Here is an 11,318-nt window from a genome sequence, read left to right on the forward strand (position 1 = left end):
TCAAATTAATTTAAAATAAAAGTTTGGTTTACTAAACTTAAATCGATTATTTTATTGCATCCTCTCTAGTCAGTACAGCACTATGATGACATAATGACACTATAAAAATGAACAATTAATTGGTAGGATTTATTAACTGTATCTGACTTTTAAAGCCAGACCCGAAGACAAGACTTGAAAACAATGTCTTCCCCTCTACATGCACAATTTTATATTCTCAGCCCATGTAAGTTTCAGTGTAATAAGACAAAACCTTCTGAGTGCACTGTGCACCAACTAAAACTCTAACTGGCTCCCAGTATTTCCAGTTTAGACTAATATGTTCACGTTTTATTGAAAGTCTAGAGCATCCTTGATGTCTTCCCAGCAGATTCAATTTAGTGCCAACCTTTATGTTTGTAATTGTGATTGTACTTACAGCTAGATCATGTGACATGTGATGTGGCCATATATGATAATGACAAAAGTTAACATGTAGCTTAGCATAAGGGCTAGAAGCATGACTGCTAGCCTAGCTCTAGCCTTTTAATAATATCGATCAGCAGGTTTACAGCTCACTAATACACATCATAAATCTAATTTGTTTAATGCTCAGAAAAGTTCACTGTAAAAGCAACATCAGGTGTAATTTCTTACAGTTTTTTAGCAATGTTTACTTTGTGCTATGCTAACCTTTTCAACCAGCCGGCAGGAACTCTATGCTTAGCAAACGGAAATGCATCACTCTTCTTGTGTAAATTATTGTAATTAAATAGAATGAAATAAATTTGTGGGAGGCCTAAACAAAGAAATAATAAGTGGAGAATTTAAAGTTTTCATTTTGAGACAATGGGACTCAAAGAAAAGAAACCGAGAGTCTGTCTGAAAAAAATATGAACAACAGAAGGCAGAAAACCCTCTTGAACCTGTCCACAACAAACTTCTCCTCGGCCCCCTCTCCTGAAAAACGGGAATGAGTGAAATGGTTGTGATGGTAGATTTACTGATGAAGAAAGGTGAAGCGAGAACATTCGGAGTGATAAAAGGGGACAGGGAGCGAGTGACAGTTGGGTTAAGACAGAAGTCATGTTCAATAGCAGGTAGAAACATCAAACAGTGAGTTCACAGGAAACCCATGCAACCTTGTCTTGAAGGAGGATTTTCTGTTGTGTGGAGTAGATTATATCTGTTCAAGCTGCTGACACGGCCTCATTTGGTGCCCGTAGTGTTGGAGAGGGATTAAACGATATAAACTTTAAAGCTTTAAACAATACCTTTCAAAATTAAATGGATTAAGGGAGGGATGTCTGATGGGGATTTCCCAAGGCTTTGTTAGTTTTAAACTCCACTCCTTTTAAAAGGGGGGGAAAAAAACACAGCGCTTAGAAATTTCTCAGGCATGTGACTTTTTTAATGAGGCTCCTCTCACGTTGAAGAGGGCAGTGGGCACAGGAGGGCTGCCAAGCAGATGGCTCTCATAAACATCATATCTGCTCTGTTTAGATACATGACTTCTCATCTCCCAACACTGAGAGGAAAACAAACCCGACCATCACCGCAAGCACAACCCACTTGCCTGCTTTTGGCAAGCTGTGCTGGCGCGTTGAAATGGCACATTTCCATTTCCTGCATTTCTCCTTCATAACAATATGCATGAGCTGCACAATTGATATACATAACCTCTAATCTGTTATAAGTATGCAGAGAAGATGCAGCGATGGCGGTGGTGTGTATTTTTATTTAGTGGCAGTTAGGATGTTGGCTTTTATTAAATGTTATTATTACCATATGACTGAAAGTATATAAATACTAAGCAAGACAGAAGATGTTGCTATGATTAGGCCGATGCGTTCCACTCTGGCTGAGACGAGAAAAAAACATGAAATATACATATATATCAAACTTTGTTGCTGCTGCTTCACTGTAGACATGTGACCATCCAGATGAAAGCGAGTCAGTGTCAAACTGCTCTCCCAATTGAGGACGGGCTCCACATTGCCGAGCAGACATCAGTGAGCTTAAATTCGGAGGCATGTCAAGCATCGCAGGTATTAGGACGAAATCTCTCATTATCTTTCTTTAACACATAATATGAGCGTTCCATGGCAGAAACTGAGGGGGTGAGTGGGTGGGGCAGGTAGCAGGGGCTCAGCACTCATTAATGGCAGCCAAAGTGATCCCTCAGTAGTCACCTTGAATTCTATTATTAGACCAAGACTCCAAACAGAAACTGGATCAAGTGCGTCGTGCAGCCTTTGATTGGTTGTAGAGTCCTAGAAGCGGCTAAGATAAGTGCCACTGTGATCACGTGAGGTCAAAGAGATGACACGAGCTGCAAAGAAGCCAAAACTGTGCCTGTCGAAAAGTCGCAAGAAATTCAGAAGCCCACAGAAGCCTGTTTATCTAACTATCAGGGAAAGTGGACAGCTAGAGCACAGTAGCCTTGACAGCAGAGGGAATCCCTTGTCATTTCTCAAGGTCCACACACACACATACACAGACACACACGCACAGATGCGTGTAAGATGATTATTCAGTACTGCTTGTCAATTGTACCTTTTCAACTCGGATCAATGAGTCGTCTTGCACCGAGACCCTATATCAACGCCGGTCATTAACATGTGAGTGCCACTCTATCAGCCCCAGCTCCAAATAAATCAAAGGGTCGGCCACAGAAGAAAAGAGGCTAATATTTCCTCAATAACCCCAGAGAGACACCATGGAGAGATGCAAATTGCCTCCCAGGAGACCCCGGGGGATGTGAAGGAGAAACTCGCTGGGAGGCAACAGGAAGCTAATGAGTATAATAGTAAATGTATACATGGAGAGGGAGAAAACCCTCTCTATTCATACCAATTAATACAATCTTATCAATGGAAGTGTACTGTAGGAGGAGGGCCCGTGTCTAACCCCTTGCCCTCCTCCCCGCTCGCACCTCACAAGCATCTGTATTATTCAACACAGGCCAAGCTACGGTCATTAGCCCTGTGGGAGGCTGGGCCAGGCCTGGGGAGTTAAAGAGATTTTAAAAACCACTCACTCCTCACATCAAAACAAATCGGACCAAATCAAAGGGGCTCAAAAATGTCCTTTCTTTGAGGGGCGAGGGAGGTAACAGCCATTGTTGTGAAAGGCGGCTTTCTGCGACATCAGTGTTAAAAAAAATTGCAGAAAAATACAAGCTAGCTAAAAGTGTCTTCATCAATCATGCTGCTTTTGTGAAAAACGATTACACGTTATTATAATGTCATGATATCAGATAAGAAGTTTAAATCTTAATTGTGTTAAATATCTTTGCATAATAACTCGAAAATTATGACATTCATGTATTTAATCAGTTTAATGGTGCTTAATAACTGTGACTTTGGAGCTTTCATAATTTTCTATATCATTAGCAGATTAACAGGATTTTTTCTGTGCGTTGTTAGAAAGGTGGCGTTTTACTGTAGCTGCTGACACCATACTAAAAATAAATAGATTAAAGATAACAACTGGAGTAAGGTCACTTTTAGAGGTTGGTTATAGTTTTCTCTGAATCTGGTATAAAACTCAAAAATCAATACTATATACATGTTTAGGTCTACTTGAGTTATTACCAAAACCACTCTAACAACATCACCATTGCACCTGCAGCTACTGAAACTTGCTGAAAACATAAAAAAACAAGCATAAACTAATATACAACATTTTACTTCTGTCAAATATTGATTGTGATGCTACAATGTTAAAGCTTCTAATGACAACCTGAGGAGTTGCTATGCTTATTTCAGTATTTCTGCTACAAACACTGAAACAGAACATTTCTCCACTGCACTGCTACTGGTCAAAGATTCCACATGAAATTGTCCAGTAAAGTCGTATAGCCTTACCAATAAAGATTTTGGGAGTGAGCTGTAGTTTAAAGATGCTGCTGAACAACATAAAAGGGCAAATAAATGCTTCAAAAGCTCTAGAAGAAGCAGGCCTGCCACTATCTTTTATTTTGAAGGTCATTTAAAAGGCTGGATAATATACCTGGCAACAGCTGATTGGAGGAGGATTTGCCTCCTAGAGATCGCCGAGGAGACTGAAATGAAGGTTAATCACTATATAACTTCCTACATGTATTATCCTACACTCCAGATTTCATTGAGCATGTCTGTAAAAGCCCTCCGTCAGCATAATTGCACCTAACCTGTGCCCCGCATGCTCAAATCTGTAAAATATCACATCCAACTCAGAGAATAAATGGGAAATTAATGAGGGAAGTGCTGAGCTCAACCTCAGATAGGTATCACAGAAAGGGTTAGCTGCCTCGCAGCTCATGTACAATGGAAGCTCGCTAATCCCAACCCTCAAAGATAGAGGTTGTTTGGACTTGTGAAATGTTCAGAGGGATAAATGCAAGACCATACTGATTTGACATTTTTGCAGACTTGTATGCATTGGATCAAACTTGGAATATAAGCGATAAGTATATTTTAGGTTGTGGTAGTTCGGATGTAGTCATGCAAATATACTAAAACCAACCTACTAAGACAGAATGATTGTGCACTTAATGATCTGTGCTGATTTAATTTCTGTACATGTTCTTACATGTAAGTCATAACTGTATATAATTAGAATTTTATAAGGATTTTCCTTTAGGTTATTTATCTTAAGGTTTCATACAAAAAAAAGAAAAAAAAAACATGTACCAACATCAACTCGTTATAGTTTTCCTATTTATATTAATCACTGACTACATAGACCCCCGTTAACTGATGATGCTCTTCAGTGTCTCATTTCTTAGAGTGAGGGCTGAGAGTATCAGTAATCATATTCTGCCCCTTAGTGGAGGAAATGGTCCACAGCCCGAGTGAAACAGGATAAGAGAGGGCTTGATCTGCAAAGGCTGAACAGCAGACTGGATTGTGGACAGCTCAGTGCTTCAATCAGCCTTTGATGGACTGCAATAATCTCACCTGCCAGTGAATTAAGATTCAAGTAGCTCAAGTCCTTCTCTTCTTTAAAAGAAATTCCTCTCCAAGAAGAAGTCACTCCCATGACTATTTAAAAGGGGGGTACCACTCAATTTATATGTAAATTTAGATTTAGGAAGACCAAAAGTATTACAAACTTGAAGCTAAAAAAGAAAGTAAATTAGTAGTTTGGAAGTTGTCAACATTAACTGTGTTCAAAAGCGACTTATTTGAGGCATTTTATATAATCCGAACGTATCACGTGTCAAAGAATCAGAATGCGAGCATGCACCTTTAACCCCAGGTATTCATCTACAATACATTTCTAAGAATCCTTCACAGTAGAGCTGCCGTCACAAATCAAGGAAATGAAAAGCTCTCACATTATCTTCATACTGTTTGCAGCAGAAGTGGCAGCAGTGAATGAAGCAGGACAAAGACAAACAAAAAACAAGAGTTTAAATTGCAGAAACAAACGCAAAACCACAGAAAAAATAAAATCGATTTGTTACAAATCCTACTCTCGGTTGCCGTTAAGTGGTTGAAACCCAATCTTTTCTCATATTAAAAATAAGGTTCGTAAACCGGGGGTACTTTCAGAGATGGAGCCAATAACAAAAGGTAAAAAGGTAATGTAAAGAGGTGGAACCTTAACATGGCATTGTTAAAGCTATGATGCCATCCAACCCATTTCATATTGTTATAAACTGCATGCCATTTCACATCACTATATGTTGTTAAAGACAGCTAAAATGTTGCAGGGAGTTTGACTTATTACATTAGGATAGGCTGCCAAATGATTACTGACATTGTGTATGAAAGCTGGTGAAACCTGGTGTAATGAAACCATGCCATATTTTTTCATTAATCTGTTGGGTCAAAAAATAGTAATGTTACAAAATTGTTGCTTTTTAAACCAGAATGCTGACAAAACTTCTAGACAAACAGCTTCTGCAACATCTGTGCTTCATTCGATTTTACTAGTCCGTTTACTGACATTTCGCTAACACAAACAGAGAAGAAGCACATAGCATCCAGCAGTCAGCTGAGTATTTACTGACGGTACGATGCCAGTGTCATGGCAATTCCAACATCAGAAATCACAAAAGTCACTTATATTTTAAGGAAATTAAACAAAGACTCGGGGATTGTAAACACTAACTGTGTGTCAGTGATTCTGTTTCACACTGGAAAATAATCAACAGCCAGCTTGTCACTCCCCGCAACCTGCCAAGAGTAGGAGTGGAAGCACTGACACATGTAACTGACATCTCAGATTTAATTTGACTGGTAATCACACCCAGCTATAGTTTCAGAGCATTTCACACATCTGAGCTACAGTTTCAGGTGTTAAGCTGGTAAGGAGACACGCGACTGTGCCTCTGCATGATAACACCTTCTCAGAGAGGGTCACATTTTAGGTTTATGCTCTGAGATTATGATTAGAATAATGATAGCAGAAGAAAGTTAGACACACACACACTTTGTTGCTTTACAATTAAAACACAATCAACACACATTTTAAGCTCGCCTTTACTGCTCAAATACATTTATTTCAGTTCAGCGGCTCTTTGAAACGAATTATGGACATGTATGCTTCACTGCATGTCACCTTGTTGTGATTCTTGTCTGAATACTAAACCATGAATGGATCATTATGACTTCTAAAGAGAGACAATATCCTATTAATGCTCCTGTCTTTTGTCATATGGAAAAAAGCTTGATATGGATAATCATGCAGTAAATAAAACAAAAGAACAAATCAGAACGCCCTAACTTATCAGTGTATGTTGAAGCAATAATTACTCCACACTGTTCTCATAAAACACCTCTAACAGAGCCAAAAGCAGGTAAATGTTCAGAATCTTTAGAATTATTATGCTGACAAGCTGCACACTAAACGGATCACATGAGGGGAGAAGCCTTGGTAAGATTTTGTGAGTCCATCTGACACACACTGCCGGAGGGGATATGTCTCCATTCTCAGCAGCTTTCTTATTGTTTTGGAGCCGTTAAAATCTTCACTGTTTGTGCGAACTTCCATCCATCCATCCATCTTCATCCGCTTATCCGAGGTCGGGTCGCGGGGGTAGCAGCCTAAGCAAAGAGGTCCAGACCTCCCTCTCCCCAGCCACCTCCTCCAGCTTGTCCGGGGGAATACCAAGGCGTTCCCAGGCCAGCCGAGAGATATAATCTCTCCAGCGTGTCCTGGGTCTGCCCCGGGGCCTCCTCCCGGTGGGACATGCCTGGAACACCTCGCCCAGGAGGCGCCCAGGGGGCATCCTTGCCAGATGCCCGAACCACCTCAGCTGGCTCCTTTCGATGTGGAGCAGCAGCTGCTCTACTCTAAGCCCCTCCCGGATGGCCGAACTTCTCACCCTATCTCTAAGGGAGAGGCCAGCCACCCTTCGGAGGAAGCTCATTTCCGCCGCTTGTATCCGCGATCTCGTTCTTTCGGTCACTACCCACAGCTCGTGGCCATAGGTGAGGGTAGGGACGTAGATCGACCGGTAAATTGAGAGCTTCGCTTTTACACTCAGCTCCCTCTTCACCACGACGGACCGGTGCAGCGTCCGCATTACTGCAGCCGCAGCCCCAATCCGTCTGTCGATCTCCAGCTCCCTTCTCCCATCACTCGCGAACAAGACCCCGAGATACTTGAACTCCTCCACTTGGGGCAGGAACTCATCCCCGACCCGGAGTGGGCACTCCACCCTTTTCCGGCTGAGAACTTAAGCAATAATAATTTTCAAGTTAACCAACTTTATTTCTGTAAGAATTTTTTTGCCTTTGGTGTTTCAGCTCTTTTGCCTGTTTTACTTGCTATGATCGAGTATTACTGGAAAAATGCAATAGCCAAGCAACCAAAAATGATTAAGGCTGCAAATGTCACTGGGCCAACTTGACCACACTCGGTCATCAGTAAATGCAATCCACACAGATGTAAGGAAAAAAAATGACCACGCAGAATGAAATATCATCTAATTCCATCTCTTTCTGCTAACACACACTGTACAAGCAGCACTTTTCTTAACCTGGGATCCACCAATAAGACCAGGTTAGCTAACTTATTTATTTATATTAAAATCAAATCACTGGGAGAGTAATGAGAACGCAAGCGTAAAAATTTATTTTTGCAATTTAACTGAGTGAAGTGGTCTGATCACCTCACTTTGTCATAAACTGACATTGCATATTTGATGAATATCACAGGAGCCTTTTTGTTTGAAATAATCCTGCAGATTGTGAGAAACAAGCTGTTTCAGCTTCCTCTCATTGAACCACCTTTTTCTGATTGGCTCTCTCTCCCAAACAAAAAGATTTAAAAAGCAGGTGGGTGGAGCTTCTGTTTGGCTAAAGCCCTACCCATGTTCCATATTAGGGTTGTCCGCCCTTTTAGACTATAAAAAAATAGTCTATGAAACTTGTTTTATGAAATATATTAAAGAAGCTAATTATTATTTTCTGAAGCTAAAAAGTATTGTCAGCATATTTTAGAGCTGATTTTCTTGTTGACAAACAGATCACGTGTCATTTTATGTGACTCTCAAAACAGAGCATCAGTTTAAAATCAGATTCGTAATCCTCATTATAAAAATGTGACAAGGCATGACTATCGAGGTAATACATCAATAGTAAGTAAAAAATCAAGTATTTGTTTTAACCTGTTAAAGAGGGTTTTGACTCTCTGGGGCCCCAACAGAAAATGATAGAGCAATATTTACAATATCAAGCACAAATCAAGTTCATTATTTACTGGTTTCGGAAAATTTGTAGGCAAGAAAAAAAACATAATTTTTACACTAATCAGTGATGAAAATAATTAGTCACAACCCCGATATATTGTCAAGGCATGGCTGTATAGCTTTGGTATAATTCGCTAGACTTCCTTGCGGGTAGAAATCACACTTAAGCATCACCACAGTTATCAGGAACAGGCGATATCCACGCATTCCCTCATTATTTTTAAATTGAACACAAAAATGGTAGAGCAGATCAGCTACTGATTGGAAGGTCGGTGGTTCGATCCTTGGCTTCCCCAGTCTACATGTCAAATATCCTTGGGCAAGATACTAACCCCAAGTTGCCCTTCATCGGAGTGTGAATGCGTGTGAATGTAGATTACTTTGCACTTGTGTTTAGAAGTGCTTGTATGAATGGGTGAATGAGGCATGTTGTATAGAGTGCTTTGAGTACTCCGGGAGAGTAGAAAAGTGCTATATAAGAATCAGTCCTTTCACCATTTACCAAAAATCAGGAAAAGCTTTGTCAAAGAGGATTAAAATTTAAGAAATATGTCAACTGGAGCTAAAATGTCTTTAGTCAGTTAAGCAGTTACTAGTTTAACAAAATGTTTTGCACCACATTACATAAAATATTGGACAAAAATGCTAAAAAAAAAAATATTTTGTCTCAAGCTTTAAATGTAATGATTTCCTGCTTTTCACTGTTTTATGCAGTAGTTGAGCATTTGCACTGCTGAGTGGCTAAAACAAGCCCTCACTGACGTCATCTTGGACTCTGAAAAACTGGGTTGGACATTTTCACCATTTTATGTGGTTTAGAATAATGAAACAATATCTGGTTTCAGGCCCAGTGGAAACTGAACTGGGCTTGAAATGTTCACCACCAAGAGAAACACTACAGTGGTCCAGTCAATGTGGTTCTATGAAAACCTCCCGTCTGATATATTCCTGCAAATTCTTGGTCGGAGCATCTGATTACTAAAATATCTCATCTCTGCAGCTGTTCCTCAGCTGAGTTGCTAATTCAGGCCAGTGTACTCCCATTTAAGAAGTCCCACGTGTCTTCATTTATAGCTGTGTAAGCAGCCAGCCAGGCCAACAGAGAACACGTAACTGTTTGCTATGCTGTGCATTCAGGGACTTCAGGCATCTTGGTTAAAATATTTGACCTTGTCAAGTGACATATAATCAATTCGTGGATAACATGCCTCAACCATCTGATTTATTTAGTCGAGCAGTTGACTCCTTTACTCTCTGCGGTATACTAATGCGGTAAAACCAACACTAGGCTGTTAAGCTGCAGCTGCCTTCTTTCTATAGCTGTTTAAGCTCCTCCTTAGACACCTGCAGGGAGTGATGGACTCACTTATGTAGGTCTACACTTTGATTTGACTAAACCTCCAGCATAAAGGTGATAACAGGAATGTGATGCACACTCACAGCAAAAAATTGTAAAACCCTAAGATCACAGGAAACACTCATTATAAATATAAATCTGAGCTCATAACTAAACAAAATTATAATAAAGCAATGTTTCTCCAAACGCCACATGAGGCGCCCTCTTGATAAGTTCATTGTTGCTTTTCAGGAAAGAGTTTTCTTACTGTATGCTCATCTTGACTGGGTGTTGTGGGTTAACTGATTAACAGAACTTCCTCACCTCTCACCCAGTGACAGCTAGTACAGGCTTCTGCTACAGGATGCTGTATCGTTCCCAGTACACTACATGCATTTAGTTCATAGCCACTGCTATGACTCAAGGTCAAATGCAACCTCACTCATGCATCTATTCCCTTAACGAATGCTTCTCCAGTAGTGTTTTTCCACTGTATTGCCAGCTCAGCCACTAAAAGCCCAACTTAGGGTCTAAACCCTGCATGCTCTTTGAATTAAATTCTATTTTAGCCACTGGCAATTCTGGCAGCTTAAAACTTTCTTAGTGTCCTGCATCACTCAGTTTGATATGTCTTGTTCTTTTCAGCAAAAAGCTCCCTAGCTAAGAGCCGTGACTTTACTTTGACTGGCTATGCGACAGCGAGCTTGCTGCTCTTCCCACAGACGGAGAAACTCCAGCAGCGATATCTTGGACAAAGAGTGAGTGTCGCAATAGTGAAGCAACTTAAGTTAAGGTAAGACTACAAAGCTGCCGCCTGTTATCACTCACTGCGGTGTTTTGCCTTCACAGCGACCTACGACATAAGTGACACATCACCGACTAATGACCGCACCTGCTACGACGTATCCCTGCGCGCATCTGTAACACCTACCTCAGGACGAGCGCTCATGTCTTCAAGTTTGTCACTGCGCCTGACACCGTCTTCTCTCCCTCTATTAGACTGTCGCCATTTTGCTGTAAAAGCACGCAGGTTGCACTCTGGACTGCAGGAGAGGGGTGTTCACGGTAGGAGGTAGAGAAACGAGCGTCATCCGAACCGCACACCTACACCTTGTGTCCACCTTAGTCCAAAGAAAACGGCGCATTTGCACTGTTAGATTATCAAACGTCCTCGAATTTGACATTGTAACAATTAGTGAATGGCATAAATGACCTTGACCTGATTATGAATATTTTTGAGCTTACCTGCTCTTACAGAAACACGCACTTTATAATAATAATAGTAATAAGCTCAAAACGTTTTAGTCGCATTAGATT

The 11,318-nt window shown here is 40.6% G+C and overlaps 1 protein-coding gene across 2 annotated transcripts in view; it reads right to left on the reverse strand.

Annotated features, from left to right (window-relative positions):
- znf644b (zinc finger protein 644b) overlaps positions 1–11,065 on the reverse strand; it is a 34,132-nt gene extending 23,067 nt beyond the window's left edge. For both annotated transcript variants that reach the window (XM_026159901.2, XM_026159899.2), the window contains exon 1: positions 10,933–11,065. The gene's annotated coding sequence lies outside the window, so the exon portion shown is untranslated. The remainder of the gene's footprint in view (positions 1–10,932) is intronic.
- Between the last annotated feature and the right edge of the window lie 253 nt (positions 11,066–11,318).

Source organism: Astatotilapia calliptera, chromosome 23, assembly GCF_964374335.1.
Source record: "Astatotilapia calliptera chromosome 23, fAstCal68.1, whole genome shotgun sequence".
Classification (NCBI taxonomy): domain Eukaryota; kingdom Metazoa; phylum Chordata; class Actinopteri; order Cichliformes; family Cichlidae; genus Astatotilapia; species Astatotilapia calliptera.